At 47.1% G+C, this 14,582-nt stretch overlaps 1 protein-coding gene across 1 annotated transcript in view; it reads right to left on the bottom strand.

Moving 5' to 3' along the window:
• The window catches only part of CEP112 (centrosomal protein 112), a 467,190-nt gene that overhangs the window by 27,524 nt on the left and 425,084 nt on the right, over positions 1-14,582 (bottom strand). The window lies entirely within an intron of this gene.

The raw sequence follows: 14,582 nt of genomic DNA, 5'->3' as shown, positions 1-14,582 counted from the left end.
TTTCTTGGCTTTAAAGGAACCAGAAGGGTCACAAATGTGGGCACGTCACTCAAAAGCAGCCACAGGGCTTGGGCCGTTCTGCTTCTGGGAGTGAAGGTGTGTGAAAAGGGGGGGGGCGGGGGAGGGGGGGGCCTGGGTGGTGACCTGACAGTCGAGAAGGGCAGGTGACGCCAGCCCAGCCAATGAGAAGTCACAGAAAAGTAGGGGACTCCAGCCCCTGTAGAGGGTGGTGGATGTCCCGGGCTGTGCTTATCTGCGACGTACTACATATATGTAGACACGTGCATCTATATGTGAGCAGAGTCTGGGAAGCGGTGGTGAACCTGCTCCCAATTAGAATCGATGCTAAAGTTAGCTTAACAGAAAACAACTTCTTCAAATCAAGTGTAATTATTCTAGATACATAAAAGCGGCTTTATAATATGATTTGTGCAGACCCTGGAGGAACTTCCACTTGAATGGGAGGGTTTCATTTGCATTTTTTGGCCAGAACTACAACGGCTCAAACTTTTCTACCGTGAAGAAGTCAAAGATTTAAAAGGCACGGTGAGGGGCGCCTGGGTGGCGCAGTCGGTTGAGCGTCCGACTTCAGCCAGGTCACGATCTCGCGGTCCGGGAGTTCGAGCCCCGCGTCGGGCTCTGGGCTGATGGCTCGGAGCCTGGAGCCTATTTCCGGTTCTGTGTCTCCCTCTCTCTCTGCCCCTCCCCCGTTCATGCTCTGTCTCTCTCTGTTCCAAAAATAAATAAACGTTGAAAAAAAATTAAAAAAATAAATAAATAAAAGGCACGGTGAGCCCAAAGTGGCCCACGTTAGGAATAACCGTAATCTCGCGTCCTCACTTCAGGATTTTCCATTTTATAGTGGTTTTCCGATCTTTTGCACATTGGAAACTAAGATGCTTCGGGATGTTTATAATGGAGGGTGGTGGGAGGAGAAACTTACGGAGGGCCTGGGTTTTGTTTTGTTTTTGTTTTTGTTTTAAAGAGCTTTAGTGTGCTTTGGGTTATTCTAGAATACTTTTGAAACATTTCTTTCAGTGTTCTTTCCTCACAAAAGGAAGGTGTGCTATGAAGAATATATTTTTTTTTAATTTTTTTTTTAACATTTATTCATTTTTGAGAGGGAGAGACAGAGTATGAGCGGGGGAGGGGCAGAGAGAGAGGGAGACACAGAATCTGAAGCAGGCTCCAGGCTCTGAGCTGTCAGCACAGAGCCCGATGCGGGGCTCGAACTCACGGACTGCGAGACCATGACCTGAGCTGAAGTCCGACGCTAAACCAACTAAGCCACCCAGGGGCCCCTGAAGAATATTTTTAATAGTTGGTTTTGGGAAAGTCTTGTCCGTGCTCCTGATATAAAATTCAGCTGGATGGGGCTGGGCTGTAAGGTGAGGGGAGAGATCTCTGGGCTGGCACAGAGACCCTGGGAGTCCGGAACAGTGACCCTGGATGTTTCGGGGGACTGGGGTCAGGGGTTGGCTTGATTCTTCAACATCCCTTGTCCAGATCTCGCTTTTGGGTATGCCAGTGTTTCCCCTTCACATCTTGCCTTTTTTTTTTTTTTTTTAATGTGACAAATATTTCTGCAGCAGGAGAAAATGGATGTTTATTATCAAGTGAGGCTAAACTCGTATTTACCAAGAAGCTTCTCCAAAAGAGGCTGCAAGGCCTGAGAGAGAGTCTGACTTCAGGAACCAAGTAAAAGGCCGTCTTTTCATGTTGTTTTCAGAGAGGAAGCCTTCCCATGTGATCAGAGTAGGTGTCAGAACAAGCACTAGGAGAGGTGGCTTTGCTGGAGGCAGCAGAAGGGCCCAAAGCCAGGGACATTCTTAATAAGCTTCCACAGGGCTCTGCCCTCAAAGCAGAGACAAGGCCCCAGGTCAGCACCCAAAGGATCCATGGCTCCCTTTCCTTGGGCGCCCAGTTACCCACTGGAGAGGACATGGGGTACACGTGTGTATGCGTGTGTGTGTCCACACATGTGTGAGTCTGTGTGTGTTCGCATGCAGGTGGGGTAGGCGGAGGGGGGAGAACACTCCAGAATGCTTTTCGCTTCTGTGGAAATAAAGAATGAACTTAAGATCCGCAGACCCAGGGTGAGTTACCCCTGCCGTCCCAGGAAGCTGGCATTGTCTCTGTTCACCTAGCAGTTGTGTAGACTCTGCCTCCATCCACCCTGGCTATCTTGTCTGGGCCCCATGGCCCATCTGTCATTTGGCCTGAGTCTACACCTCGCTGTGCTGCATGTTGGCTGAGGGCATTTCCCGGAACAAGTTGCCCGACCTCTCCCTGCCTCAAAGTCCTACCGTATAAGATGGGGCGGAGGGGGGATCCCTGTCTCGGAGAATTGCCGTGATTTTCAGAGGCAGTGAGTATCTTTGGCACCTTGTAGCAGGTGCTCAGAGCGCTCTTATTTACCCAGTAATTGTTCTGTGGGCACAAAACTGGATGAGAATGAGTGGATTTCACGTAGCCCCAAACACTGTAAATTTCTTAGCGATTGTGTCTTCCTTTGTATCCTCAGGTCCTAGCACTCTGCCAGTAACATCATGGGCACCAGTAAGCGGTTGTGGTTGCTGTCATGGACCCCGGCAGACTTGCCATTGGTCAGAGGTGGGGGGGCGGCGAGGAGAACTCCAGTCACCTTCGCTTTACAAGAGCATAATCTTACAGGATTGTCAAAAATCGGATGCTGATTAGTTTCGCCGAATGGAAGTGGCCGACCTCGGGTGCAAGTTGAAAGTCCCCCGTGTGTTGAAGGGGGGCACCTACTGGTAAAGCCTGCAAATGCGACCTGTGCCTAGTAGACATTGCCAGCCATTGGCCCTAAGGAAGAGGAAGAGGAGGAGGAAGTTCAGGGTTGGGGGGGTCTTTGGCCCTAGAGGCAACCGAAGAGGCGATGAAAGTGAAGGAGACATTCTTAACTTAGAAGAGTCTAAATGCCACCACGTTCTCAAATTGCTGGGGAGACGTCACACCCAGAGACGAAACGCATCCAACATGCCACCCAGACCTTCATTCCCCGGTGGACTCCACTCCTTACTGAATGTCCCTGTTCATCTAGCAGTTGCGAAGGCTCTGCCTCCATCCACCCTAGCTATCTTGTCTGGGCTCCGTGGCCCATCACAAACACAAAATGACCGACTAGGGCACGATCTTTAATGCTGGCACAAAGAAAATGGAAAGAGCCATGGGGGGATCAAAACCATGGCCTTGACGCACGCTCTAATGGGCTGAAGTAATCACAGAGGTTCCCCTGCACCACCCGAATGACAGTAACGCAGGTCTCCCGATAGAAGCCATGGGAAAATAGGGTTCACTTTACAGTGATCGTGGCTGGAACCCGTTCGTTTTGTGTACGTGCCTTGGCCTTTGCTCTTGGTGGGAGTGGATGTGTGGTTCACCTGATGAGGTTGTCCCCTACTTATTTCCGCTAACGTTCATTGAGCGCCTACTGGGTGCCGGGCACCGTGCTCAGACCAAAGCCCCCCTAGAGTCGCGTAACGTGGGTGTGCCAGGTGCCCCATGTACAGTGCTCACCTGTGTCAGGGCCACGTGACCAGCTCATGGTTACCACCGGCTGGCCACCTGGCCTCGGCCAAGCTGTTTAGATTCTCCCTCTCCTGGTTGCTTCTTCTGTGACGTGAGGGGTTTGGCCTAGGCCATCTCCAAAGTCTCTTTCGGCAAGAATACTCTAAGCATCATGATCCATGTGGAAAAGAACAGGTAACTGCCATCACGCAGTATGATCGCAGTGTTGCTAAAAGCGTGTAATAGGTCCCCTCGCCGTCTGTCATAATCATGTTCTGCCCCATCACCTCCCTTCACACACAGATGGTTTCTCCCCTATCAAAAGCCTGCTCCCTCCCGACAGAGTGCCTTGCCACTCTTGGTGCCATCCACCTCTGGTGGGCTCCTTATTAGAACTGCCAGAGCCCTCGATGCCATCCCGTCCCTGATGCGAAGGGAAACAAGTCATATGCGTGACAGCTCATCCGCTCTTCTCGGAGCGCCTCCCGAAGGGGAGGAGGAAATGGGGCCATCCGAGGTGGAAGAATAAAGGCGGAGATCTTCTAGAACAGTCGGGTCGATGGCAGGGCGGCACCGCGTTCCTGAAGTTCCAATAGTCCCCCAACTGCCGGGCTCACATCTGGGGCGGTTTTCTGGGGCCAGCCGAATGGCATATGCTGCCATATCTTTTGAGAAGATTATCAGGTGTGAGCCTTAGCATCTTAACATTTTTGTAATTATTTCTCCATTGAAATGGAAATGGCTTCCCTCCTACCCTGTTTTACTGGAACACTGTGTAGGGTAGGTCTTCTGTTGTTCAAAAAAGAGAAACTGTTTGGAACAGTTTGAAATATCTTTAAAGGAACAGTCAAATCATCCGTTCAACTAAATAGGAGTCAACTCCCCTAGAAATAACTTACAAAAACTTCTTTGGAGTATGACATTTTCAAAGCAAAATTCTTTTCTTTTTTCAAAATACCACAAGCAATGCATTGAGTTCAGGGAATACTGCCTGCCAAACTTCAATTTTTATATTTAACCTTTCTTCTTTTTTAATGTCTTGCAAAAACATGCTTGAAACTCTTCAAAAACCTTTTCAGCTTGAAAGTTTGGGAAAGAGTCTTAACTGACGAAACCTTCGGCTCTTAGCTTCCCTGTACCTTCCCTGCCCCCCCCTTCCCCGGTTAAGGAGAAAAAATTATTACTGACTGTTCACCAAAGTTAACTCTCATCAGGCTGGGAAGGGCCCGACGCTCAGTGCTGGGTGCTGACTTTCAATGTCCATACTGCCCACATGACTCTTAATTAACTCACAGGTTCTGGGACCATTAAAAGTGAGAACCCTCTCCCCAGTCTGTGGTTATGGGAGACCAAACACACCCCACTCTTCTTGTGTCAAGGCAAAGAAGCATTGCGTAGTTCTGTCAAAAGGACTGAAAAAGTATAGCTATATAAATATATCAATAACTAGTGACTAGTCAGGATGAGAATTGAACTTTTAAAGAAATGTTGATAAAATACTTGTTAGAGCGGGAAAATTGGATTAGTGGTGGTGTTCTGGGCATGACGTCCTTTGGGCCAAAAATAATAATAAAAAAAAAAAATCATCTTGTTCTTTTTTTTCCTGGAGCCCAGAAAAGCACTCTCAGCCCAAACATCAGCCCCTTAATCTTATTTTCTTTTTCTCTAGCATGTATTTTATTAACCCATTTTCTCATTTACCCACTCTGAATAGCGCAGTGGGTCGCATCCTTCTTAGAAAGTGAAAGCCTCCTTGGAGATGCTGTGTTGGGACAGAAATGCACACAGACTCCCAGGCCTAGTGCAGCAAAGAAAAGCCCCTTCTGTAATCCTGTCTGGTGAATCCACACATTGTATTCCGGCTTGCCAGGAGTGCTCAGGCCTTATTAAAACGTGGGCCGTCGAGGAATGCAGCTGGCAACAGGCATGCAGTTTGCAAAGTGATTAATATCTAGGTGGGGATGAAAAGCTGTCGGTTCAATCCAGGGCCCAAGGCAAAGGCAGCTGTCTTCCACTTATCTGCCACCTGGCCACAGGCTACTGTCCTAAACGCAACAGTACCGGCCTGGATGGCCTCTCGGAAGCATCAGGTGCAGCTCGCCTGAGATCAGCCACGGGTTTAGATTCAGCCAGGTGACCTGAGTTCTCACCTTAGTTGCGCTACATCTCGGTAGAACGAACTTGGAGCCACTTTCCTTTTTGTTTAGAGGGGCAGTCCTCAGTGATCTTACTGTCCAGGGAAGCTGGGAAAAATTCTAGGACCGTGCCCAGTTCTAGTTCCCTTGGAAGAATGATGTAGGCACGCAGTCCCTATTTCCAAGGGCCTTAAGGTAGGGGATAGTTACATTTCAGGAAGTGAGGCGACTCAACTTTAATTGAGCGAACACAGTACCTACGATCTGCTCTAGTCCCTGCGAGGTGCTGGGATGACACATTACTCATCAGGGAAATGCCAATTAAAGCCATAAGAAGTGAAACAGTACACATCCACCAGAATGACTTAAATTAAAAAGACTGACAATACCATGTGTTGGCAAGCATGTGAGGCAACGGAAGCTCTCGAACATCGTCGATAGGAGCGGGAATTGGTTCGACCACTTTGGAAAATTGTTTAGCTGTATCTCCTAGAGCTAAATATTTGTCTACCCTGTGCCCCATTAACTCTGCTTCTGGTCCACATCCAGGGGAAATGTTGCACACACCCACCAAAAGACATGTATAATAATATTCACAGCATTTTAATTCTTAGTAGCCCCAAACTGGAAACAACTCAAATGTCCATCGGTGGGTAAATGGACAAATAAATCGTGGGATATTATATGATGGGATACTACGGAGCAACAAAAAGAAATTAAGTACCAACATGAGCAGTAACATAGCTGAAACTCACACAGATGTTTGGTTAACAAAAGAGACCAGGTACAAGAGGACATACTAGGGCGCCCGGGGGGCTCCGTCGGTTAAGCGTCTGACTTCCGCTCGGGTCATGGTCTCATGGTTCATGGGTTTGAGCCCCGCATCGGGCTCTCTACTATCAGTGTCAGAACCCGCTCTGGATCCCTTGTCCCCCTCTCTCTGCCCCTCCCCTGCTTGCTCTCTCTCTTGAAAATAAAAATAAACATAAAAAAGAGGACATACTACACGAGTCCATTTGTATTAAGTGTCACAACAGGCAAACTGTAACTTTGGTTATAGAAGTCAGACTAGTGGTTACCTCTGGTTGTGGGCACTGACTGGGAAGGGGCAGGAGAGAACCTTCTGGGGTGATGGAAATGTTTTACATCTTAACCTAAGTGATGCTTATAACAGTGTACACATATATAACAATCAAGCTCTACACTTAAACTTTGTGTTCTTTACTGTATATAAATTACATTCAATACAAAAAGCTACATAGGGGTGCCGGGGTGACTCAGTCGGTTGAGCATCCAACTTTGGCTCAGGTCATGTTCTCGCAGTTCGTGGGTTCAAGCCCCGTATCGGGCTCTGTGCTGACAGCTCGGAGCCACGAGCCTGCTTCGGATTCTGTGTCTCCCTCTCTCTCTGCCACTCATCTGCTCACACTCTGTCTCTCTCTCTCTCTCTCAAAAATAAATAAAACATTTAAAAAATTTAAAAAAATCTAAATAAAACAAAAACATTTCTTAATGTATATTTTAGCTTTTGCGTTTCCTTGATCTTCTTAACCAGGTTATAACTTCTTTAGCACAAAACTATGTCTTACGCTAATAAATACCTATTAGAAAAAAAGCCAATGAAACAAAATAGCCACATGTGTGATAAAATTGCACTGAGCACACGCATGTACATACGTGCATTTCCCGTGCTCTCCAAGCCAAGCTTCAGAAGCTGTCAGAGAGGGGAGTAGGGGTTAAAAGAGAGTTGCTAAAACAATCTGAAAGGATGCTGACATCTTTTCAGCAGTTTCTAGATGATCCATTGTCTTCTGGCCCCCCAGTGCCTCCGATGAGTGTTTCCGAGGTATCAGGATCAAAGCTGAGCTCCTGACCGTTCCCTCCAACTAGCAGTCCACACAGTTCTGTCATCTCACTTCAGGGCAACTGCTTGCTTTGTGTTGCTCGGGCCACACAATTTCGAGTGATCTGCATTTTCTCCCTCACATCCCGCTTCGACTCCATCAAGAAATCTTACCCCATCTGAGTTGGTCTCCAGGCCTAATTAAGTCAGCCCATCCTAATACCAGCAGTGTATTAATTTCCCTTTGTTTTTAACAAATGAAGGGAAAAGGCATTTGAGTTGTCCGCTAAGTCATTGGCTAGATGAATGCCCAAGACCGTGGCTTCAGGTCTGAAATCTTCCAGTCTGGTGAACTTGGGCAAATTCATGAAGTCCAACATGGCTGCCCTACCCAATCCATCCCAACTGGCTTAGGCCTAAGGATATCCTGAGATGCCTCCAGCTTTGCTTTTCTTCTGTCTGCAAATCTCCCTCCTTTACCTCTCACAGAAGCACAAGAGCTTGGGCTGCTTGTCATTTTGTGGTCCCTTTGAGGGATGAAATTCCTCAAACTCTGCCTCCGTGGTGTTTGTGGGCGGCACTCTTCATTTCCCGAAGAACAAAATGGTGAGGATTAAGTCTCATAGTGAGTGGGCTGGAGTATAACTGACTCTTAGCCTCTCCTCTCTCTTGCTAGCACTGGCCAACCCCATAAGGACAAGGACCACTTATTACTGGGGAGCCACCACAATTCTTAGGTCACCCATGACAGAGGTTGCCACTGGAGGGGAGGCATCTGAATTGGCTACATATGTTGTAGATTTAGTGTAACATTTGCTGCCTTTTCAAAACAGAACTTTAAAATGAAGATTGAAAAGTCCTATTGATTTTCAATTAGAAAATTTCATTTCACCCCCTTGTCTCTTTGGTCATTATGAAGACACAGTGGATGGGCACGATATAATGGGATCCTCCTTTGAATGAATGGGTTGATCCAATGCTCCCTGGGATCTGAAAACAACTGGTGATGGGTCCTATCGTTCTTTACATTTGGAGACAGGATGTGCACTGGAGTGGAAGTAAGGACAAGCGGAGGTAGGGGCCTTGAAGGGGAAGGAGGGGACTCAGGACTCAATTTTAGGGATTTTGGTAAAAGGCATATTTGCTTAGCTAATCTGCCTACGCCAGCCTTCTGTTCATCTTGGGACACTGGAGAGGTAACTATTTTGTCTGGGTTGGGGCGATGCGTCACCTTGGAGGGATAACACATCAGGGGGATTGGTGGGGCTAGCTCAGTACAACCCTGTGCAAGGTATGCATTGTATGCTGTTATACAGGAGAGGGGACTAAACTCAGTGGAACCAAACTCAGAGGGACCAAGTCATATTGCAAGGTCACAGAGTTAGTAAATGCCGGGACCGGGATCTGAAGCCACTCAAGCTTCAGGGGCAGGCTCCTGTCCCTTCGTCATGCTCTGTCCTGCCCAGGTGTGCTGTGAAGGGCAGAGTCCTCTGCACCCTCTGTCCCCTGGCCACGAATTGGCTGGTCCTAAAATGAGCTGTGAATGAACGGGATGATCAGGAAAAGTCTGGGCTGCAAGATGCTCTCCGTAGGTAGTGGACCCTTCCCTTCCTGTAGTGCGAGGGGCCCTGGGCTCAGTGCTTTTCCATGTGTTCCTAAGAACACGGCATTGAGGCACCAGGGTTGGCTAGAGGGGCAGGGCACCCAAACAGGGGAGGAAAACGGGTCAGTACATGGATTCCTCCTCCTTGTCACCATCACTTCCATCACCATTCACGGGGTGCTTTGCCAGTGCCTGGCTCTGGCCTGGCACACTACTTGAATTACTGTCTTTAACTCTATAGCTATCCTAGGAGGCAGGTTTTTCTGTCCCTATAAGTGGAGGATGGGGTGGGGGTGGGCATAGGGAATCTGAGTGCCTTTGTTTCTCTGCTCTCACAACGGGCAGGTTCTTGGGAGAGGGGACATTCGGAGAAGCCCCAGCTCAGGCTGGGAGAGGCAGATGGGAGGGTGTGTTGGACTCCTTCCCAATGCAAGGAGCAACAAGGGCAGTGAAAGCATCTGCAGGAGAGACGACCCCACCGGGTTGCTTCAAGTTCACGCTGCCTGGCACCTGGATTTTGAAGCGGTTCAGCACCCCCCAAGTCATTCCTCCCCCACAGGCGGTCCGATGGCCAAGCTGTGCAGAGGGGACCTCCTATCTTCACCGATTTATTTCCCCAATATCAACAGCTGAGACAGAGATGTGCTTCTAGCACACTCCACGGGACCCTTCACACCACAGTGCACTGGGGCCACGCCTGTGCGACAGAAAATGCTTCAAAGCATCAACCAAGCCTTCACCTAGTGGCCAATTTTGGCACGTGTAGGGTGGAATCCCTCTTCACAGCGGACTTCCTTCTCCATTCTTTCTGGGGATTCTTCTAAGTGTCTATCAAGTCTGGGACTTGAAGGTCCTTGAGCAGTGCTCTTGTCCCCGGCTGAGTGTTGGGATAATCTGGGAGCTTTGAAAACATCAGCCGGCCACAGCGCCAGCCGTGAGGTTTTTGTTTAATTGGTCTTGGGTGAACAACGGGCCTGGGCGTGTCTTAAAAGCTTCCCAGATGATCTAATGTGCAGCACAGGTGAGGACCACTGTCTACTCTTGCTGGGTCAGTGGGAAGGTCTTCATGAGACAGACCTGGGTTCGAGTGCCTGTTCTACCACCAGGACTGCCTCTCCTTGGGAAAGAGCTTCTCAGCCTCACTTCTTCAGCTGTTGTCAAGAAGAGCCGATGGCGTCCACCTCACAGAGCGGTTGTGATGATTCTGGAGAAAGGCCTGGAAGAGTGGCTTTGCCCTCAGAAAATAGATTGTTCCCAATCGGCCCACCTGCGAGTGCTTTTTAGTTCAAAGTTGGTATGCCCTACGCTGTTCAAGGGTAAACACAGCCAGCGACCGAGGTCAGGCTCTCTCAAGGAATGGCCTACACCCTTTTTTTGCAACCTGTGCGCAACCCAGAGAAGAGATGGGGACTCCAGGCTTATTCTGAAGTAATCCTGTGCCCTGACGACATGTGATGGGTCCGGAAGCCCTTGGCCCCATGGGAAATGATCTGCATATCAGGCTGTCTTGAAGCATTTCGTTTCAAGCAAAAAAAAAAAAAAAAAAAAAAAAAAAAAAAAAAAAAAAAGAGAGAGAGACAGAGAATGAGAGAAAGAGAGAGATTTTTAATCTGTCTTCAGTGACAGGGAGACCCAAACATGGAAAACAGGAAGCTCTGCTTCTTCCCTTCTCGCGTGACGTCTCCGGCTGCCCCAGAAACCAGCAACATTTCATTCACATCCTTAGCTTGCGTTTCTACCATCTCCAGATGGAAATCGGACATGGCAGCAACAGGGAGGCCAAATCCTTACGCGTTAGAGTCTTTTAAACATAATGTCCCCGTGTGAGGATTTATGGCTGGAAATCAAGGATCCGCCTGGTTGCTTCATACTTTTCCCTCCCATTGCCCAAGTGCCGCTACTTATCTGCATCCTAGGATTTTGTCATAGGATCTTGGAGTTACAAAGGACCCACGAGATACAGATCAAGGGCTTGCACAACGCACTCTCTCATTTTCCCTACTTCTTCCCCTGACACCGCTGCTCCAAGGCTTACAGGAATGAGAACCCACTAGCTTCCAGGAGAATTGAAGGCCTATCTAAGATGGCTACCCTAACCTTGCAAATAAAGGGAAAGAAGTGAAATTGCAAAGACAAAGAACTGCCTTACTCAGTTCTAGCAGTGGCTGCCTTTGGAAGGCAGAGGCTTCCTTGTGGACCCTTTTCCCACTGCCCGGAGAGGATCTCTCTGGAGAATAGAGAGGAAGCGGAGAGCAGGCATGGAAGGAGACTTGCTTGAGGCCAGAGAGCATCTGGAAGTGATGCCAGGACTCCTGTCTTGCAATCCCCTCTTCATTTCGCATACTCTTGCCCAATAGCAGACTCTTGCACATGCCTCTTCTCTGGCAAGTGTGGTTCTTCTGTAAAATATCTTATCAGATGGTTTATGAAATTAAGCTTTGATGCCTTATAACACATTTCCAAACAGACACTGTTGCCAGGGCCAGGAAGATCTAGCCAGACCTTTTAGCCTTTCTAGATCACAAGGCACATAAAATACCAAAGAAACTAGAAAATGGATATTGGCCCAAGTGTGACCATTATGAAGAAAAAAAATCCTTGCCTCAGAGCTAAATTAACGTGTCTAATACATTATGGGCGAAGGACGGGAAGGGACAAGCAATAAGGGGAGTGGGGAATTATGGGTTATGAAACCAAAAACTTGGGTTCTAGACCGAATCTGGCCACTTGGTAGTGGATCTTTGACCTCAGGAAAATCGCTCATAAACACTAGATCGTAATGTTCCTTTTTGAAGGCTTTTGTTGGATGGGTTTTCTTAAAACAGGAGTCCAGTGGCGTTGGGCCGACAATGGCATCTTTGTTTCAGGGTGTTTCATTGCCTTGGAGGGCCTGGGAACTGTGTTCAAAGTGAGGGTCATGTCTAGAAAACAGGTACTCTGGCTACAATGCGCACGGATGCTCTAGAAAAACCATCAAGTGGTAACTGCCGGGGGACAGAAGATTCCATTGCTTCCGTTTATTAACTTTTCTGTAGAATTCTTGGATGCTTCGGAATAGGTTCTGAAGGCTTTCTCCTGCCTGCACTTTGACATCAAACCAACAAATTCATTTCCAGAAGTGAGGAGACACTGCTTTGGTGGCACTGAAAAGGCCTTCCTGTTCGTATGTATTTGGGAGAAAAGGGAGTCTTTAGTCTGAACAACTGCTGGATTCTGAAGCATATGGGTTCATTAGGTTTCTATTTTGCCATCAAAATTCTTTTCTACTTTATAAATGAGCCTATCACATTCTCTTACAACTGAAGAATCGGCACTATACATGCTTCACATTTTGGTGTCTTCCATTTTCATGAAATGCTTTATTTCCAAAACTATGGCTTCTGTTTATTCTTTTGTTGATTCAAGAGTCCACACATCCCATGTGTTTTGAAAACACTTTAATACTTGATGAATTTTTTTTTTTTTAATGTAGCCTCCACACCCAACGTGGGGCTTGAACTCACAACCCCGAGATCAAGACTTGGACGCTCTACCAACTGAGCCACCCAGGCACCCCAACTTGATGATTTTTTTTTTCCCAGTGAGTGTTGCAAAGAGGGTGTGTTTTTCTTTTCTAAGGTGCAGATGGAGTCAGATGAATGACTACCAACCTTGACCTTGAGTGGTAGACTGTATAGCTGACATATTTAGGCCATAGTGAATACATGTGTTGGTGGTAAGTTGTGGTTTTAATCAGGTGAACAGAAGACCTTAGGGCAGCGATGCGTGCCAAGACCAGCGCTGAATGTGAAACTGCTGTCCGCAGCCACTGTCGATGGCATTTCCCTTTCAAGATGGCCTACATGATTTCTCCAGTATGACTTCTAGATCTTAAACACATCACTAATTTGATAATCGTATAGTCATTATTTCTTGTCTATTTATCTAGATAATGAAGGTAAGGCACACAGAGTTTAAGAAGGTAGCCTGAAGGCCAATTTCCACCAGTGTTAGAAATTAAATTTGTCTACCATACAAGCTCTTGCCTTAAATAAAGTATCGTGAACTATCCTTGCACAATAAAATATTTAATAACTCGCCTGAAGACACAGTCGAATTATACTTTCTCTTTCCTGTGGTCGGAAGGCATAATGTAAAATTCAACTACCCTTGGGGGTGTAATCACAGATAAAACTATTATGACCAAGTAGGAATTAGAGTATAAAATCTAAGTTTATATAAAATGGAATTATTTAGATGGTGTTACAGTCAAGCCAACCTGAAATAAGGCTTTACTTGTTTTTGGCTCAAAGACTCCTCTCAGAGGTAAATGCTATTCCCAGTTTTGCACATATTTCTAGGAGCACAACTCAATGCTTTCCTCAGTATTGTTGGGATCCTCTCGAGTTGTTCCTGAAGTGCCTGGGTGAACAGCACATCCTATCCATCCAGAGTGCTAAGTATTCAAAAATCAAGTTGCTAATGACTCGTGGCATTGCTCAGTTTGCCTTTGGCTGATGCCATCTGGCAGAAAAGTGGCATCACTTCTGGCAGCAGAGAACCCCCAAGTCAATGTCTACAAACCTCCCTCTCACTGTCTATACGGCTGATCTCTGCAACGGACAAGACAAATATTGACATTCTCTAAAGTCAAGACTCGGTTCCAATTTCTCTTTTTTTGTAGCTTGAGTTGGGGGGGGGGGGCTCGTAGGGTGGGGAGTGGGTGGAGGAAAGAAATCCAGAGCTAATTGGCATGAAGGAAATTTTGGTGCTAACCTATTACAAAATAAGTAAAGGAAGACATTTATGGTTTCTAGACATTGTGGGGTAAATATTTACAAAATTTATTAAAGAAATTTAGGGCATCAAAATGCTTTTAGGGGGCTCCTGGGTGGCACAGTGGGATAAGCATCCAACTCTTGATTTTGGCTCGGGTCATGAACTTATCATGGTCATGAGATTGAGCCCCATGTCAGGCTGCGTGTTGGGCGTGGAGATGGTTTAGGATTCTCCCTCCATCTCCCTCTGCCCCTTCCCCAGTCATTCTCTCCCTCTCTCTCTCTCTCTCTCTCTCTCCCCCAAAAAACAAATAAATAAATAGCTTCAGGTAGTAAGGAAGTTTCACCCATATTTCTAGAATATTAGTAAGTTTAATTTCCCTTAAAAAAATTTTTTTAATGTTTATTCATCTTTGAGAGACAGAGAGACAGAGCATGAGCAGGGAAGGGGCAGAGAGAGGGAGACACAGAATCCAAAGCGGGCTCCAGGCTCCGAGCTGTCAGCACAGAGCCTGACGTGGGGCTCAAACTCACGAACCGTGAGATCATGACCTGAGCGGAAGTCAGACGCTCAACCGACTGAGCCACCCAGGCGCCCTGTTTAATTTCCCTTTTTAAAAAGTTGTTTCATTTTGTGGTCTTCCACTCTAAATTCCCTCTGTTGCCCTTCTATTTTGCTCAGTTTTTAATGCAATCTTGTTTACCCTCAAAAC

The sequence above is a fragment of the Felis catus genome, chromosome E1, assembly GCF_018350175.1.
Source record: "Felis catus isolate Fca126 chromosome E1, F.catus_Fca126_mat1.0, whole genome shotgun sequence".
Classification (NCBI taxonomy): Eukaryota; Metazoa; Chordata; class Mammalia; order Carnivora; family Felidae; genus Felis; species Felis catus.
The sequence above is the reverse complement of the archived record's forward strand: the minus strand, read 5'-3'. Positions and strand labels throughout refer to the sequence as shown.